A 15,448-nucleotide genomic window follows, 5' to 3' on the forward strand; every position below is an offset into this window, starting at 1 on the left:
CTGATTTCTTTAAATTTATAAAACCAAAATTTGTTCTAGATTTATTCAAACTGTAACTTTTGAGTTTATTAGTGAACATTTTAGAATATTTTGTGATTTCTTTTTTACTTTTACCTAGAAAATATAAAAGTAATTAGTAATACTTTTAACTAATAATAATAAAAAAAAAATAATAAAAAAATGATATCGTAACCAAAATAAAAACAATTCTATATAATAAAAAAATATTTATGATAAAAAAAAGTAAACATATTAATTACAATCTTATCTTTTTTTTACCTTGTGTACATTTTTGAGTAATTTGACAGGAAGTTCCATCCTCTAAATGAAAATCTATTACATTTAAAAGATCAGTATTGCTGTCATCTTGATAAGTTTTATTTATATTTTTATTTTCATTTTGTTTTGGTAATTTCTGATATGATATCTCTGCCCTATTTTTTTTGTCTCAGCCATCGTGATGTAACTTGATGTTGATAAGTATAACAAGTTTTTTTAAAGAAAAATATGCTAGGAACATAGGAAGGGCTTGTACAATCATTTGACTTCTTTCCTAACAAAAAAACCCCAATAGTTATAAATATAGCAAAGCGTTTACAAGAGCTATTTTAAATAATTATACTTCTTCATAACATTTAAAATTACATAATGTAGAAAATTAACATTATAAAAATGAATATTGCATATTTTTGCATTTCTTATTTGACATTCTGACCAATTTCAGCGCCTTATTGCTTTAAGCCACAATCTTCGTTTTTCTGGCTTACTTTCTGAAGGAATTCTAGAAAATTCGAGTCTACTTTCTGGAGTAAAATGCAATTGTAATTATAATATAGAATATGTTTGTGAAAATACGCAGGATTTAAAATAAAGTTTGTTTGCCTGTCGTTTTATGCGCATGCGTTTTAAAATGTAAACAAAGCAACCGTCTGTTTTTGTGTGATAAATAAATGTTCAAAGTTACCGAATTTTACGGTAAGTGCGAAGAGATAAGGAGAAAGTTGTTGAACGCGCGTACAAAAATAAGGCCTAACAAATAAAGAAATATAAAAACAACGTTGGTGACCGATGTTGTGCCAATATTTTTTTTGCCAACATTGAATTTATATTTTTTTATTTGGCAGACATTGCTATGCATCTCGCAATATTGTTCTAACGTTTTACCGACGTATTGCTAAGGTAAGGAATAACTGAATTTTTCTCCAACATAAATGCAGAAGAAAAAATGTTAGTTTGATTAGGTTTTAATAAAAGTTAAATAACTTTCAGATCCTTATAAGTTTATTAAAAGCTTTTGGGTTTTTATATATTTAATATTTCAGATATATATTATATGATAAATCATGTATATTTGTGATTGAAAATACAAATTAGCCTTACATTATATAATAATTGTTACAGTATATAAATATTATTTATATACTGTACTAATGATTTAAATTAGATTCAAAACCCTTAGAATGGTCTAAAGTTGGTATTAGGCCTAATCAAATGGTTATAAAACCATTTGAGGTTTTAATAATAAGTTTTAATATAGAATCTCCCATAAGAAATCAGTGATAAAATTGGTTTTTGATATCATCATGGTTTGCAACAAGATTTTTTTTTTACTAGACTTTTTTTAATAGATATAAATCATAATAATCTATTTAATAATCACTTTTATGCATAATAATCTATTTAAAGATTATAGTTATAGCGTTATTAATATCTAGTACTACTCATTTTTTTCAATGCCTTAAATGGTAATATATATAAAACTCTAATAAAAATTGAAATTTGAAGTCAAATAATTTTTGTTGTGATAGATCTCTATTGTATATTGATGAATCCTACTTAAAAACAAAACTATCAATTTTATATCCCTATACCATTAGTGATCGCATCTTGCTTTTTTTGCATCTAATTAAACATTCAAGTTTAATCTTGCACATTGTCCTTGCACATGATATATTACTTATAATGTCATAATGAAATGGCTAAAGGTGACCATTGTCTTTTGAAAAATATTCAAAAGTTTAGATAAAATTTTATTTTTATTTTATCTTGCAATAGAATATAACCACAAATATGAATAGTTTTATGGTTAAATGTTAGAGTATAAGTTAAATTAAAAAATAATTTCTGAGGTTTTAAGATTATAAAAAGTAATATGTAAATAAATTTTTCCTTTTTTTCTTTTTTTTCTTTGAGATGACTCATCTTAAGAAAAGTTCTAATTTTCCACTTCATATCCACACAAAGCAGAGTGGAAATAAAGTGGAAAAAGTGTCTTTATTAATTTGAGCTTTCGTTTGTTTTTTACATTTTAATTTGATTGTAGCTTTGTTTATTTTTTATGTTTATTGACTAATTATTTTTTGATTATTATTGACTTATTATAAATAGATTTAGTTAGTATTTTCTTGTATTACTAGATTAACTAAAACTATTACTTAAATTTTATATTTATTTATAAAGTGAAATTGTAGTCAAACTGGTTAAAAACTGGTTCTAAACTAGATTAAGTAACACTTACTCTAGTTTAGAAGTCTGTAGGAAGATGTAATAGTAATTGAAGAACATGCATCTCATAGTTTTAAAATTAGAATAGGCATGTTCATACCTACATACATGTGTACATACATATTGTCTTTATTAAATAATTTTTTTTTATATAATGTTTTAAATATATTTACAAGATTTAGTATCACGAAAAGCAGATTTCAATACAAAAAATATCAAAACCTAATTTATTACTGTATCATTCTGGATTTTTATAGAAAATGGTTTGAAAAGCTAATAAAAGATATAGCAAGAAAATGGAAAAAGAAAACATTTGATCATAACTTGTATTTGTGTATTTATGTGTTTTTTTTTTTATCAAATGTTTCTTTTACTTTAGAAAGCAATTGAAATTTCTACCTTATTGTAGAACTTTTTAAACTAAAATATAAAAGCTTTATTATATATTTTTTTGTTTCATGTATGTATTTTGTTTTATGCTGTATTGGAATGTATATAATAGCAAATAAAGTAATTAAACTTGATGAACAAATTTTTTTGTGAAAAAGTTTGCTAACAAAAATTAATTAAATAATCAAACAGAATTTAATTTAAAAAAAAAAGAAAGAAAGCACAGTGTATCATAAAAAGATAGTTACAAAATTTTATTTCAAAATCTATCTTGATTATGAGTTTTAGCATTGATTTAGTATCTATTAAGTTAAGTGCAGAAAAATAATACCTAATCTTTTAGGAAGTTATCTTTAATTAAGATAAAATATCTTATGATAATTTTCTAATTTTAAAGTCTCCTTGCAGTGTATAATAGTATACTTAACTAATCTACCTGACTGTACCACAACTGTGCCACTGCATGAAAAATGTTTCTTGGGTTATTCCATATCAATTCACCTAGTTTTTTGAAAGTTCCCCAGGGTACCATCTCAGATTTGCTTTAAACTTTGACCACACACAGATCTTATGAAAAAAATACAATCCAGAAAATTTCAGCTTGATTGACCAATTTGTTCAAAAGTTATGATTGAATTAAAAATGACCGAAATCCAAAAAATTTGTGTATCAGGAGCTTACAGCAGTTTTTTTTGATTTTTGACACACCATAACTTTTTAAATAAAGATGGTGATCACCTGAAATTTTGTAGGGTAATAGTTTTTCACCCAAATAATCCATTATTGCAGTTGTTTTTGACTGATTTTTTACAGTTTTTGAGTTATTGTACCTTAAAGTTGCCAAATATTGCAATATTATAAATATTTTTTTGAACTTTAATGTGTTACAGTTTAATACTTACTTACAGAAAGTGGATTTTTTTGTTACCTTTAAGTACTTAGGGTCACCACTTGTTAGAATAATCAAAATTATGCATTAAAAATTAATTTAGCACATGCAGCAGCCTATTGAAAAATCATTTTTTTTTTAAATTATGATAAACTACATTGACTTTGCTGGCATAGAAAATAGCGTAAACAGTTGAAATAAATTATGAAAACTTCTTAATGTTGAGGTTTTATATATAGACAATCACCAAAAAAAATTTAAAGACCTATACTCTATCTTATGACATGATTGTAGCCTTTTGAGAGTGATAATATTTTTAAAAGGAGAACAAAAAAATACCACTTACCACATACAAAATTTATACCTCAAATTTTATACAAACTATACTGTAAAAAAGTGCATTCAAAGAGTAAGATAATCAGTTAAAAGAAAAAGTATGTATACATAAAACTAATTAGCTTATCTCTGATTTATATAACTCATAATACTGTCATAGTCATTACTAGCAAGAATATAGTCACAAGCACTTATACTTTTAATCAATGGAACACTTATTTGACATATTATCTTGTCAAATGGAACCCAATACCGACTTGATCGTGCATCGTTTGTCCATTTTAAATTTAATTTGTCTCTTTGCATAAACTTCACATTAACGTCTTAGTTTTCATTCCAAATATCAACCACAAGCCTTATGTACCATTCTTCATCGTAAAAGCATGCAATATATTTACCGGGTTGAAAATTTGAAGGAATTTTTTTAATCAAATTAACATCATTTAACACATGAGTATCATAGACAGCATCACTAGAGATTCTTTGTAAAAACAATTTCCCTCCATCTGGTACAAAACAGTGATAGCTTCTTGTTCCCGGAACTGTGCGCATCCCTTCATATCGTTTCTGAAGGTTAAAAGTTGTTTCATGGTTATTGATATCATCATTTGAAAGATAAAATATGTTTACACCTTTGATGTTTTTTTGAGCCCATGTAAACAGATCTTGTGGTGTGAGAATCTGATTTGTAATTGCTGCTTGTAGACTAGCTTTTGCTGCTTCTCTTTTTATAGTACCTCCTATTCCATCACATGGACTTTTGCCATGTGACGTAGCAAAGAAGAGATGCTCAGCATTTATTTGGTGATCTACAATGTGATAAATTAAGTTTATTAGACATTTGTAGTTTTTATACTGTTACGCAGCACCATCACTAAAGTATTTAACTTTATTCTCTGTGGGTAGTTTGATTTTGACCATAGGGAGCAACTTTGTGAGAAAACAATGGACTGCTGATTGGTCATGACAAAGATGGTCAGAAATTAAACAATAGCATTCACATTGAAGGTGATCTTTTGCATCTTTGTAATAAACAGCAAATGGGTGTAAGGTAGCTTGATCATCTTGCCAGTAAAACCCTTGTATAGCGTTTTGAACAAGAAAACTATAGTTTTCTGCAAAATCTATCAGAATAATGCAGGTTTATTGGTCTAATGTTTGTTTTGCCTCTGATAAGTAGGAAGACTGTGCTTCTTTGATAAAGTGGTGGTGACAAAGGTCATACAAAGTTTCACTTAAAGTTTCAATAAGTTCACTAATGCTTGTTTGGACTGTAATAAGTGCAGTTCGTTTAGTTGACACCCATTGTCTGATCATCAAAATCATTCTTTTCAAACACATTTTCCAAGAAAGTCTTCAAATTTATTTTAGCAAGGCAGTTGGAACATAGATGAAACATGCAGTTTCGACTATCTATATTACAAACACATACTTTCATTAAATCTTTGTAATATATTAAATGGCTGTTAGGAAGAGCAGAGCACATCAACTTAGCATTTTGATGGTAAGAACATACACAAACTGAGTGGCTTCCACTACTATCAACAGTAAGGCACCACTTTGGCCTTAATTCACAGAACTTGCTGAACCCAACTTTGTGTTCAGAGTATAACTTCTTAAATTCCAGATGAAGTTCTTTTAAACAAACTAATATTAAGCGTTTTTGTTTATGAACTTTAACATTATTTATACGCACAGAAACAAAGTCTTTTTTTCCTGGACATTGTCTAGTGTATTCGTCAGATTCATATATTTCAATGACTCTCTGCTTAACAATATCCTCCAAAGGATGTCCTTTTTTAGCCTCAGGTTTAGCAAGTATTCCCTTTTCATTTTTCAGCTTTCTGGCTTTCTTAACAAGATGGTCTGAAACTGAAAATGCATTGCAAGTTTTTTTAATTGACCAACTATCAGGAGTTAATGTTAGTAACTGAACTTTTTCTTCATTCAAACTGATTTTTCCTTTTTCCTTTATTGCATCTAAAAGTTTGTCTAAATCATTACAGTTAATACACTTTTGCTTTTTCTCAGATATTATTTCTTTTGGGTCTATATCCAATGCTGATGCTACTAGGTTTGTCATACTTGTTTCCAGCTTTTTAACTTTTTGCTTTCCATATTCTAATTTGTCACGTTTACTTACATTTTTTAGAGGAGATATTTTCAGTAAAGAAGCACTCTTATTTAAAACTGTCTTATTTAGATCTGAAGAACTAAACTCCTCATCATCAACATCTAAGTCTTCATCTTCTTGACGAAATTTTCCTGTAATTTATTCAAGTTTGAATTCGTTCAAGCAGTTAATGCAAAGTTTTTGACCAGGTTTGATCTTAAGTTGACTTGCTGTTAAAATTTCGACTTTACACAATCCCTTGATAATTTTTTTCTTGTGAACTTTAAACGGATCACAGCAGTATTTTTGAAGCGCTTCATATCTAGAAATATAGGCTTTTTCATGGTGAAAACATATCTCCTCATTTAGTTCAAAAGTGTGTCCAATTCTTTGAATTAAAACTTCAACATCTGTGTTCACAATATCTTTTAGTTTTATTCTTCCAATCATTCTACAATAATAGGTTTTGTCGCAATCTTCATCTAAAACTTTCCCCACACAACATTTCTCTGTCATTTTTTACTGTTTTTTTATTTTTATTACTAATTTAAAAAGTTTAAAAAAGACATGAACATATTAAATCTCAAAGAAACTAACAATTATCAGACACTGATTACGACACTGATTATGTTATTATTATTAGCACAAATTAAGACATTAAAAAGAAAACTGAATATATTCATTCACAGATAAATAAAAAATATACTACTGATATCCTTATGACTAATTATTAGACTAAGACCTAAGGCTAGCTCATAGTCTAATAACATTCTCCTTTTGAAAATATCATCACTCTCAAAAGGCTACAATCATGTCATAAGATAGAGATAGGTCTTTAAGTTTTTTTTGGTGATTGTCTATATATAAAACCTCAACATTAAGAAGTTTCATAATTTATTTCAACTGTTTACGCTATTTTCTATGCCAGCAAAGTCAATGTAGTTTATCATAATTTTTAAAAAAAGTGATTTTTCAATAGGCTGCTGCATGTGCTAAATTAATTTTTAATGCATAATTTTGATTATTCTAACAAGTGGTGACCCTAAGTACCCAAAAGTAACAAAAAAATCCACTTTCTGTAAGTAAGTATTAAACTGTAGCACGTTAAAGTTCAAAAAAATATTTATAATGTTGCAATATTTAGCAACTTTAAGGTACGATAACTCAAAAACTGTAAAAAATCAGTCAAAAACAACTGCAATAATGGATTATTTGGGTGAAAAACTATTACCCTACAAAATTTCAGGTGATCACCATCTTTATTTAAAAAGTTATGGTGTGTCAAAAATCGAAAAAAACTGCTGTAAGCTCCTGATACACAAATTTTTCGGATTTTGGTCATTTTTAATTAAATCATAATTTTTGAACAAGTTGGTCAATCAAGCTGAAATTTTCTGGATTGCATTTTTTTCATAAGATCTGTGTGTGGTCAAAATTTAAAGCAAATCTGAGGTTGTACCCTGGGAGCCTTTAGGTGATTTGATATGGAATAATCCTCTTTTACTTTAGAAAGCAATTAAAATTCATAAACTAAACTCCTTAAAAGTTGTTGTGATTTCAATGTGCGTCATTATGATTAGGTTTGTATAATGATCATTAATTGTCAACAAAAGTCACAAGTTGTATTTTTAAATGATATATAACAAAGGATTTTTTGTGCAGATGAGATTGTTAATAAGTAAGTAAAGCATTTTTAAAAATAAAATGGCTTTTAAATGCCTTGATTAATAAGCTGATTGGGCATGTCTATTATCTCTGCAATATGAAGATAGACAGCTAAAGCAATTTATTTGACAGATGAACTCTTTCTTCATGATAAACAATATAACCTCAGACCATTATGTGGCGTACTTGTTTGCTGCTCTGCCATTGATGACTTACAAGATCATTAAAGAAATAACAGCACCAAAAGTTCCAGAGGAAGTTTCGTTCGAAGAATTTTGATGAAATTGGAAGTGTTGGAAATAAGAAAATCATGGTTAATCTCACAGTATGAATTTGGTAAAACTTATTTTGGCAATGAAGAATCTATACATACGTTTGCGCATTGAATGACTCGAACAGCTTAAAATAGCAGTTATTACCTTCAGAGAGAGACGGCTGACTTCATAACCAATTCATTATTGGGATTAATGATGGGGCTATTCTGTATGCCATTCTTTGGGCAGAAGATGCATTGAGCTTTGACGATTGTGTCAAGACAGCATCCGTGGTTGCACAAACTAGGTTAGATGCGGCATGTTTATCTGTAAATGAAGAAGTAAATGCAAGTTACTGGATAACTAAGACTGAAATGATAAGTTACATACAAAGAAACAAAGAAAAATGATGTTACAACTGTGAATCATTAAATCACTTTGCACTTGAATGTAATTTTTAATGCCAGAGTTGCTTGCATAAACATGCTGCGAAAGACTGCTACAAATGTTAAAGAAATCAGGAAAATTTAAATGGGGCTAGTTTGCTTCAGGTATTTCTACAAGAACTTGTCCTGAAACAATACTACCTACTAACGACTTGGTAATAAACAGAGGAAAAGTTATAGTGCTCGTGGATGCTGGTTGCTCGTAATTAATCATCACCAAGAAGTTACTGCCTTTTTACTATAAAGTGAATCGTTTAGCAGATGTTGCAACAATAGTCGAAATAATTTGATGTGAAGAAGTGAGTGCTAAAATACATCACCCAACAAACAAGTGCTTTGTGGATGCGTTGATTTTAAGTGTGGATAAAATAATATTGTGAGCTTTACACATATGTAAAAGCCTCTACAAGGGATGCAAATTTTATCAACAGTGCAATGAGGGATTGGAGACTCATAAGTAAAAATAGCAATGACTCAGTAGTGGTTCTAAAACATGCATACCTACAAATTCATGTACATAAAAAACATTGGCCTTACTAAATTTTTATTTACAAAAACCAGCAGTATGTGCTAACACATTTGAGCTTTGGTTTGAACTTAGCACCAGTGATGATGAGCTCAATACTGTGATATGTTATCCAACAAGGTTCGTTCTTCACTTGCAAAATCAACTAGAGGATTCATTAATGACACCCTAGCAACCAATGGAAATAGAAGAAAGCTGGTGACATATATAAAGAAGTAGGGTCTTTACACAAAAACACCTAAATATTTTGATGAAAATCTAGTTCGTGCACTAGGATTGGAAGTCACAGTAAATCGGTTAACAAAGGAAATGTTTTGGACGAAAGTTTGCAAGATTCCTATTATCAAAACTATGCTCACCAAGAGGAATATATTCTCATTATGTGGTAATCTGGTTGCTAATCTATCAGTTGCTGGATGGTTGAGACTCGCATACAGCTATATAAAGAGATGTACAAATGAAGTAGGTTGGGATGAACCTATTATGAATAAGTATTTTATTGAAATGATACAGGAAGTTATAGATAAAGTTGTAAAATATGATCTGACAAAAGGTGTATGGAATGTTAAACCAAATGTACCTCTAACTGTATGGTGCAAGTTCACTGGGGGTGTTGTGATAATGCAAGGTGACAAAAAATAGAAAATACAACATGGCTTCGACCAAAGTTTGATGCAATGCATATCAATGTAACTAAGTTGCATATATTGAAGGTCTAAATATGACATTGAAATGGAACCTAAGTGATGTCTGTATTAAAACTGGTTCTCATAGTGTATTTAGTTGGTTATGTTCTGAATTGACTTGTGGCAAACCTGTAAAATGTGCTGGGCAATGCGAAATGTTAATTTGACAAAGGCTTTAAATATTTGGAAAATTGTTAAAGGAATAAGCCATAAATGTAATTGTTAAATGGCCTACAACTAAAAATATTGCAGATAAACTCACAAGAGTGCCAACAAAATGGATAAAAAACAAAAAAGCTGCAACGCAATAATGTAATATCATTTATAATTACATGTTATGGACACCATTAGGCAACAAAAGTGTTGCAATGATAATCAGCAGATTCAAGAAGTTCATTCAATAGCACATATGGGAGTTTCCAAGAGTATGGAGTTATATACGCGTGCTGGTATCCACGTTAACAGAGACACAGTAAAACAGTTTGTTGCTGAATGTGATGACTGTAATTCGATTGATCCTAATGTGATTTTGTGGGATAAGAGAAATCTTGTTGTTAGTAAACTATGGGAAATAGTAGCCTGTGATGTTACTTATGTCAATTTATTGCTATATTTCACTTGTATTGATTGTGCCCCAAGCAGATACATGTTATGGACACAATTAAGCAAAGAAAGTGTCAAATGGTAAAAGCAATGGTTGTTCAATTATTAGAAACAATATGGTCATCACTTGGACCTCCTTCTGAAGTTCTCCTAGATAATTCTTAGTCATTTAGATGCATAACTATGGTGTCGAAATGAGAAATAAGACTTCTATCTATCAAGCTGTTGAAAAATCATGGGACAATGGAATTATAAAAAAAGTTCATTGTATGGTAAAATGTGGTATACCACATGTACTCTTAATCAACAGTGTTCCATCAAAGCACGTCACACCTTTTAAAATCTTTTGCCAACATTACAAACTCTTTCGAATTTCTGGAATCGATAAAGTTGAGTCAACACTAAAGTCTTTGACTGAGTTTTGAGAGTGGAAAGTTGGCAATAAGGTGTGGTTGAAACCCAAGCATATGACACAAAAGGATTTTTTTAATGTTACAATATAAGTATTTTTTATAAAAATTTCAGTTTATAAATCCAAACTAATATTTTTTACAAAACACGCATAAAACAATTTAAATCAGACGTGGCTAGATTTGACGCAGTCAAATGCGCATTTTCTAACAGCTGTTATAATAATTTCAATAGAATTTAATATGTTGATATACGTTTTATACTTTGGTGAGAATCAAATTAAAAGCTCATTTTTAATAAATCGAGATCTACTTGGTCGATAATTTTTAAAGCCTGTTTACACTGAGAAATTTTGTTTTTATCAGTGACTGAAATGATTATTTTCTAACTTTTTCGCTGATTTTGTTGCTGTTGTTGTTGATAACAAGTAAAAATTGTTCAACGGGGGCTGTTGTCAGCACTAATCAAAACTATCCAACAGATTGTGAGACAGAATTACAACGTCTTCGATTTACTCAATATGGAAGAAGAGTATTATCATTATTATGTATCTTTTTGAGCTTGGGGAGATGTTGTGATTTCTACGTGCGTCATTAATTAGCTTTGCTAGAGTTTTATTACATATAAACAAAAGTCACACGTATTTTTTTATTATTATAACGTTTTGTATGATGATCATTAATTGTCGACAAGAGTCACAAGTTGTATTTTTAAATGATATTTATAGCTAACGATTTTTTGTAAGACGGCGAGATTGTTAATATGTTAGAAAGCACTATTAAAAACGAAATGGCTTTTAAATATGTTAAAGAACAGTTGTTGCTTATAACTTGTGATGGAGTTTCTGCAAATTGCAAGTTGTTTAAAATGCATTTTAAATGATTAATTTATACCTGATCCATCACATTAAAATAAGACTTGTTACTGTCTTATTTAAATAAAACTTTCAAAAATTGAGTGGCGCAATTTATGGACGACAATAACAAGTTTACTTCAGGTTACTTTTTTATTAATTTAGTTTTATCAAAAGAATAAAAGTACCAGGAAATGTTGCAAAAAGAAAAAAGAAAAAAAAACTAACCACAAAATCTTTTTAATTGATTTTTTATTCTATTTTCTTCCCAACCCAATTGTTAATTGCCATTATTTTATTAAATTATATGTTAGATAGTAGATAAAGTTAAGATAAGAGTTCTGAAAATTTGAAATAAATTTTAATAAGTTTATCAACATTTCCAAGAAATTTTAATTAGTGTATCTACATTTTCAATAAGAGCACCAAAAAAAAAAGGGAAATAGTATTGTTGGCAAACAGGTAGCAGATATTGCTGTTAAGAAAATAAGAAGACAGGTGGTATTTGAGCAATGATTTTATTTTATTTTAATTTTTTTCTTATTGCTTTTTTCTGATGTAGTTCCAAATAGTGAGAATAACTCTATTATTGTTGTTCCGAAGATCGATGAATCTGTTAAAATTGATCTAATTCTTATAACCCGGTTACATGTTGCTTTTTTCCTGTATATCTCAATCAAATGCAAAATTAGAGTATTAATGACGGCTGAGTGTTGTATACATACATACATATATATATATATATATATATATATATATATATATATATATATATATATATATATATATATATATATATATATATATATATATATATATATAATATATATATATATATATATATATATATATATATATATATATATATATATATATATATATATATATATATATATATATATATATATATATATATATATATATATATATATACAGTATTGGACAAAACATTTGCAACCAACATCGAACAATGCTAAAAGGTGTTCCTAATTTTACATGTCTTAAAAACGAAACGAACTATACTACCACAGCAAACAGGTCTGGAGTCATAGCATGCCATGACATGAGCAATCAGCTGACAGGTGACAGCACACAGGCAGAATTTCGTTGACAAGTGCCATTTTGCAGCGGACAAAACAAGTGCAACTTTTTTGGTTTGTTTCATTTTCTTAAGTCTGGTCCGTGTCAACGTCACGGAAGTTTTTTAATAATTAAAGGAAGTATCCAGAAGTTTCCAGAAGCATGCAGAAGCTTCCAGAAGTTTCCAGAAGAAGCATCTGGAAGCATCCAGAAATATCCAGAAACAATCAGAAGCATCCAGACGCATCCAGAAGCTTCCAGAAGTATCGAAAAGAAGCATCTAGAATCTTCCAGAACAGGTTCATTTTACTAGATAAGAGACATGTAAATCGACATGTAATTCAGTCAGTATATGGAAGTCAATCAGTCAGTATTATCAAGACAGTTTATCAAAGTGAGTTTTGTCAAAGTGTTTTATCAAAGAACATCAATACAAGAAATGAAAAACAAGTGTTTCATTACATCAATACAGTCCACATCCAACCAAGACGTTGTGTTCTACAGAGCATTATTGTATCATTACAAGGTAAATGTAACACGGTAAGCTTTGAGAAGTGTGATTATTTATTTTTATTATTTTTATGACTTCAAGTGCAAAAATGGCTCCCGATAGTCTTGGATTGGAACTAAGAAAGAAAATTATTGGCGATTACGTAAGTGGAATGTCACAAAAAAGTATTTGTGATAAATATCGCGTGAAAAAATGGACCGTATCAAGACTATATTCCAAATATCGTTCTACGGGGAAGTTAGCAGCAGATAACAAAGGTGGAAGACCGCGTTCCACCACTTCTAGAGAGGGTTCTATGATTATCAGATCCATCAAGAAGGATCCCTGGATATCATCAGTCGAGATACAAAAGCAATTAGAGCTGCCTGTATCAGATCGAACAATCAGACGACGTGGTGTTGAAGCCGGATTACTTTCTTGACGCCCTGCAAAGAAACCGCTGATTTCACTAAAAAACCAGAAGAAAAGACTCCTCATCTCATATTGACTGGAATGTGCAGAAATGGCGAACTGTCCTGTTCAGTGATGAATCGAAGTTCAACATCATTGGGAGCGACGGCATTTGCCGTGTACGTCGACCGGCCGGAAAACGCCTCGATTTACGTTACTGCCATAAGACCGTGAAGCATGGTGGAGGCAATGTAATGGTCTGGGGGTGTTTTTCTGCTAACGTTCTAGGTACAATACATCGAAACGATGGAATAATGGACCGTTTCATGTATAAAAATATCCTGAAAGATGTTATGTTACCTCATGCTGAATGGAATATGCCAACAAAATGGGTTTTTCAGCAAGACAACGATCCGAAACACACTGCAAAAGTAGTCAAGCAGTGGTTTCAAGACAACCATCTATTGGTGATGGATTGGCCGCCTCAATCTTCGGATCTCAACCCTATCGAGAACCTGTGGGAGATCGTCAACCGCAGAATTAATCGTGAAGGTGTTCGTAATAAGGATCAACTGTTTAAACAAATCCAAAAGGCCTGGGCAGCGATTCCGCAAAGTTTCATTGATCACCTGATCGAATCTATGCCTCGAAGATGCATGGCTGTGATCGACAACAATGGATTCGCCACAAAATATTGATAGCAAAATACAGCTTGGTCAACATTTTGTCGAGTTGCACTTGTTTTGTCCAGAAGGAAATCAACTTTTTTTAATACTTTTGATTAATTTATTAATTTTCGTGTACAAATAATGAACTTTGTGATGAATAAAACTTGAAGAACTTTGTCTCTAAACAGTTACATAGTTATTTCTCTAAATTGAAAAAATGCAGCACTTTTATATAAAGAAACTAAATTAGCATTATTTGGTTGCACTCGTTTTGTCCGATACTATATATATATATATATATATATATATATATATATATATATATATATATATATATATATATATATATATATATATATATATATATATATATATATATATATATATATATACATATATATATATATATAAAAAATTTTTAATTTTTTTAATTAATTTTTTTAATAAAATTATTTTAAAATTTAATTAAAAAATATTAAATTTTTTTATAGAAACAAAATGGTTAAAATAATTAATGGAGAAATTGTTCAAGATGATGATCCTCGCGCAAAAGCTTGGGCACAAAAAAAAAATTCTTCACAAAGATTATCATCAAATAACTACAATAATCATCAAGAAACATCAATTGGTGAAAGATCACCTGTAGATGAAATAAACAATAGACTTCGTGGATTCGGCATTCCAAATCTAACTTTAGCCGGTCATATTGTGGAACCAGTTTTTTTAATAGCTGCTATTGTTGCTTTGGTTATGTGGGGGTTTATAGGTTTACTTGTTGTAGCTTTAATATGGTATTTTATGAAGTACAATCATTAGGCATCATTCTACTTAAATATTGAATATATTTTTTTATTTTTAAATTTTAGTTATAATAAAATCTCAGAGGTTTTTTTTGTCTAATTCTGTTTTCAAAAACCTTTTTTATAAAAAAATTTGCGTAAGTTTTAATGATACCTTTAACAAATTTATTGGTTGGTTCAAAATTGGTACTTAAAAAGTTAAAACTAAGTTCACTCTTATATTTCCTTTTTCTTTCGTTTCTTGCTGTGTTTTGTTTTCTGTACTTTATATCAAATAATGGCAAATCATGTCATGTTATGACAATTCCTCACCATGTTTTAT

At 29.4% G+C, this 15,448-nt stretch overlaps 1 non-coding gene across 1 annotated transcript; it reads left to right on the forward strand.

The window, feature by feature from the left end:
- The first annotated feature begins 974 nt into the window (after window positions 1–974).
- LOC101240495 (uncharacterized) lies at window positions 975–15,186 on the forward strand. The gene is made up of 2 exons (XR_010637990.1): window positions 975–1,179; window positions 14,818–15,186. It is a non-coding gene; the product is annotated as an uncharacterized LOC101240495 (transcript).
- Window positions 15,187–15,448: the final 262 nt, after the last annotated feature.

The sequence above is a fragment of the Hydra vulgaris genome, chromosome 04 (genome assembly GCF_038396675.1).
Source record: "Hydra vulgaris chromosome 04, alternate assembly HydraT2T_AEP".
In the NCBI taxonomy this organism is placed as follows: domain Eukaryota; kingdom Metazoa; phylum Cnidaria; class Hydrozoa; order Anthoathecata; family Hydridae; genus Hydra; species Hydra vulgaris.